General features: G+C 40.5%; 1 protein-coding gene across 1 annotated transcript in view; it reads right to left on the minus strand.

The window, feature by feature from the left end:
• Nucleotides 1-4,242: 4,242 nt before the first annotated feature.
• LOC143274861 (chitin-binding domain protein cbd-1-like) overlaps nucleotides 4,243-5,084 on the minus strand; it is a 16,676-nt gene continuing 15,834 nt past the window's right edge. The window contains exon 4 of the mRNA XM_076578820.1: nucleotides 4,243-5,084. This exon is cut by the window's right edge and continues 575 nt beyond it. The gene's annotated coding sequence lies outside the window, so the exon portion shown is untranslated.

A 5,084-nucleotide genomic window follows, 5' to 3' on the forward strand; every position in this document is an offset into this window, starting at 1 on the left:
AAACACGGGAGCTAACTCTATAAAATAATCTTCAAGCGGAATATCGCAAGGGTTACGTCTCGTTTGATCACTGCCATGTCTTATGGCAGTAACTGAGTGAGACTCGATTCCCGACAGTCACAATGCAGATGTTTTACGAGTTGGAAATATTACACAGAGAAGATGTTTTTAAAAAACTTTTAATATATTTTTAAGTGATTTATTAAGTAATTATATACACACACAAGAAGTTCACACTCTCCTGGTGCCCGTGTCTTGGGCTCCACTCCTCAGTTGTAGAAAAACATGACAAGTTGTTGTATCAGTATCAGTATCAGTAGCTCAAGGAGGCGTCACTGCGTTCAGTCAAATCCATATACGCTACACCATATCTGCCAAGCAGATGCCTGACCAGCAGCGTAATCCAACGCGCTTAGTCAGGCCTTGAGAAAAATAAATAAATAAATGATAATTATAATATATATATATATATATATATATATATATATATATATATATATATATATAGTATATATATGATAAAAACAAAAAAACAAAAAAAAAAGAAATAAGTGCAAAAAATAAGAAATAAAAATAAATGAAGTAAAAAAAAAATTTTTAATAAAAAATAAAATAAAATAAAGAATAAAAATAAGTAACAATAAAAATAAGTTTAAAAAATGAAGAAAAAAATAAAATAAATAAATAAAGGAAAAATTAAAATAAAAATAAATTAAGAAATAAATTAATTAATAAAAAATATAAAAATGATAATAATAACATAAAAAATAATAATAACACCAAAAAATAGATAAATACATAAAAATACTACTACTACTAACAATAATATTTAAAAGGTGCAAAATCTTGATAAAGTCAACTCTAGGCGCGCGCGCGCGCCGGCGCACACACACACACACACACTCTCACACACACACACACACACACACACACACACACACGGCAAACACACACACACACACACACACACACACACACATGCTAGACTTACGGCCGCTCCCTCTCTCTACTTTTATTTCTTTCAGGCGATCGATGGTGTGATGGCCTTGTACCTGTTCTTTTTGGTATTCTTTGACTTTTCTGAGGATTTCCGATTTTCCTAGATCATAGACACTAGAATTCCCTACTAGATACTAGTGTCTTTGCCTAGATGTAGGCGGCTCGTTGTTCTTGCGTTACCAGGAAGTCTGTCTCTCGCTCATTTCCCTTAACACCTGTATGTCCCGGGGCAGTATGACCATGTAAGTTTTTTTAATCTGAACTTCGTTGGGCATTGCCTCATGCCACTCTGGGCTTCCCATTCCACTTTCAGTTTTCTGTATGAGGTTCATTGAGTCCGTAAGAATCATGGCATGTTGGTTTCCGGGCATATGGATAGATGATAGCCACTGGAGGGCATGTTCCCTAATGTTTTTTCCATTTTGTTTCGCAGTGAATCCCCAACCGGATTGGTCTTTGGTGACTGAGCCATCTGTGTACATGATGATGTCCTCTTCTTTACTGTTTTTTTTTTTTTGCTATGAGTAGCTTCACTTAAGTTGTAGAAAGAACTGAAGTAAATACCGGGACCGATAAAATGATATAAATATGAACAATACTAGTCTCGGCATGTTCTTACAAATTTGTAAGTAAAATGAAACAAATTTTCGCTGCATAACAGCTTCTTCAAGTCACAGGCAAGAGCGAAAATGTGATTCATTTTAATCACAAACTTTTAAGACATGCAAGGACTACTGCTGTTTATAAATACGGAGACAGAGAGAGAGAGAGAGAGAGAGAGAGAGAGAGAGAGATCTGGGTAGAGCAGGTTATGTTAGCATGTTGCCAATTGTTCCAGCCGCCCGACGGGCGCTATAGCCTAGTGGTTAAAACTGACGTTGGACTTTCAATCTATGGGTCTGGGGTTCGAATCACGGTGACGGCGCCTAGTGGATGAAGGGTGGAGATTTTTCCGATCTCCCAGGTTCAACATATGTGCAGACCTGCTAGTGCCTGAACCCCCTTCGTGTGTATACGCAAGCAGAAGATCAAATACGCACGTTAAAGATCCTGTAATCCATGTCAGCGTTCGGTGGGTTATGGAAACAAGAATATACCCAGCATGCACACCCCCGAAAACGGAGTATGGCTGCCTACATGGCGGGGTAAAAACGGTCATACACGTAAAAGCCCACTCGTGTGCATATGAGTGAACGTGGGAGTTGCAGCCCACGAATGAAGAAGAAGAAGAAGAAGAAGAAGAAGTTCCAGCCGCCCAATAGCAGTCTTCATGTGTTGTAATTAATTTTTGACGCTAAGAGCAGGAACGCGCTTCATATGTGTTTGTTCCACTGTGACGTCAGAAATTTCCAGTCGATTCTATGGCAGGCCGAGTCAGCGGAGTGATGGCCCCTGAGAAGTAACGCGCGTCCGCCCTAGGAAGCGAGAGAATTTGAGCGCACTGGTTCTTCTTCTGCGTTCACTCGTATGCACACGAGTGGGATTTTACGTGTATGACCGTTTTTACCCCGCCATGTAGGCAGCCATACTCCGTTTTCGGGGGTGTGCATGCTGGGTATGTTCTTGTTTCCATAACCCACCGAACGCTGACATGGATTACAGGATCTTTAACTTGACGTGCGTATTTGATCTTCTGCTTGTATATACACACGAAGGGGGTTCAGGCACTAGCAGGTCTGCACATATGTTGACCTGGGAGATCGTAAAAATCTCCACCCTTTACCCACCAGGCGCCGTCACCGTGATTCGAACCCGGGACCCTCAGATCGAAAGTCCAATGCTTTAACCATTCGGCTATTGCGCCCGTCGTCTGATTGTTTCAATTCTTTGTTTTTCATCCTCGAACCATCTCTCCAGCTCCCTTGGTTCTTTCCCCACCCAGAGATTTTTGACTACTGTGTTTATGCATGTAGCTTGTTGAATGTTTCAGTGTAGAATGGTGCGAATTAAAATTATCCATCTGACTTGACGTGTATGTGAAATGCATTAAATTGTGTGTGTGTGTGTGTGTGTGTGTGTGTGTGTGTGTGTGAAAATCAAACTCTCGTCGTAGCAAGGAGAAAAAGGGAAAAGGAAAAAGTGTGTGGAAGAGAGTTCCGACGGTATGGAGGGACTGGCGAGGGTTGATGTTTGAACATTATTGTGACTGCCTGGTTATCATCATGTCGTGGCTCTATGCTCCCCAGGGACAGCGCGTCGCTACACTCAGAGCGCCAACCCTCTTTTTTCTTTTTCTCCTTTTTTTTTTTTTTTTTTTCTTTTTTTAACCTGCTTTATTTGTCTGGCCTATCGAAGTGGATTATTTTTCTGCAGAAATTTCCGCTGGACAACGCACTGGCACCGACATAAATATTATATAATTAGTTCGTCGTGGGGATTCCGCGACAACCCTAATTTTGTTGCTGTGGGTTCTTTTACGCGCGCTAAGTGCAAGCTGCACACGGGAACTTGGTTTATCGTCTCATCCGAATGACTATAGTGTCCAGACCACCACCACTCAAGGTCTACTGAGTGGAAGGGGAGAAAAATTAATACTGGCGACTATATGGGGTTCGAACCAGTGCGCTGACGGGCGCAATAGCCGCCGGAGTGGTTAAAGCGTTGTCGGACTGTCAATCTGAGGGTCCCGGGTTCGAATCACGGTGACGGCGCCTGGTGGGTAAAGGGTGGAGATTTTTACGATCTCCCAGGTCAACATACGTGCAGACCTGCTAGTGCCTGAACCCCCTTCGTGTGTATACGCAAGCAGAAGATCAAATACGCACGTTAAAGATCCTGTAGTCCATGTCAGCGTTCGGTGGGTTATGGAAACAAGAACATACCCAGCATGCACACCCCCGAAAGCGGAGTATGGCTGCCTACATGGCGGGGTAAAAGCGGTCACACACGTAAAAAGCCCACTCGCGTATATACGAGTGAACGTGGGAGTTGAAGCCCACGAACGCAGAAGAAGAAGAAGAAACAATCAGATCATGATGAAACTGAAACAAACTTTGCTTAAAGTAAGTCAGTAACATATATGGATATTCACTGATTATGATGATGATGATGATAATAACAATTATTATTATTGTCATTATTGTTATTGTTGTTGTTGTTATGATTATTATGATTATGATTATTATGATGATTATGATTATTATTATTATTATTATCCCATAATTATTTGTGAGCCTGAAACAACCTTTACACAAAGCAAGTCAGTAATATGCATGGATATTCACTGATTATGATTATTATTTCATTGTTATTGTGTGTGTGTGTGTGTGTGTGTGTGTGTGTGTATGTGTGTGCCAGTGCGTGCGCGGGCGCGCGCGCGCGTGTGTATGTGAAGAATTATCATTGGCAAACGCATGCTTTAAATACAAACACCGGGATACTGGATGCAAATGATGGCATAATTATATTTAGAATGTGAATATCCTAGCACACAAAACCAAACATTCTTTTCATATCGTGCAAATGCTTTATTTCCAACGAAAAAAAAAAAGAACATAAAAAAAAGAAAAACAAAAAAAAGAGTGCCAATCACAACACAAAAAAATGCCGTATTTCAAAAAGACGCAAATCATTGTACAGATAGACATACACAATTTCAAAAACGAGTGCGCACATATCACACAAGATGCTTGATTAACTCTCTCCATACGAACGGCAAAAGAGACGACGTTAACAGCGTTTCACCCCAATTACTATCATCAAAATATTACAAGCGGAAGGCTCTTACACTGAAGAGGTGAATGTTGACAAAGAAAACCACAATTCTGACGACGGAAACTAAAGGTTGGGTCATTCAGATACCCACTGGACATCCGAGGGGTCTGTGTAGAGGAGAAGAGAGGACTGGCCGTACTGAGTGAGTTGAAAAATGTCGCACACAGTAACAGAAGTACAGAATGACTCAACTTGCTCTATTTTACCAGATTATTAGAGTTCATTTGTCTGCATACATAGCTTGGTGTATATTCATGCTATAAAAAGAATAAATAAATTAATTTAAAAAAACAAACAAACACACTATTGATAACTGTGCCATATGGGTAAAAATGGGGCATTGTTGTCAGTTAATAAGATGCGGATTTATG

Source organism: Babylonia areolata, chromosome 29 (assembly GCF_041734735.1).
Source record: "Babylonia areolata isolate BAREFJ2019XMU chromosome 29, ASM4173473v1, whole genome shotgun sequence".
Taxonomy (NCBI): domain Eukaryota; kingdom Metazoa; phylum Mollusca; class Gastropoda; order Neogastropoda; family Buccinidae; genus Babylonia; species Babylonia areolata.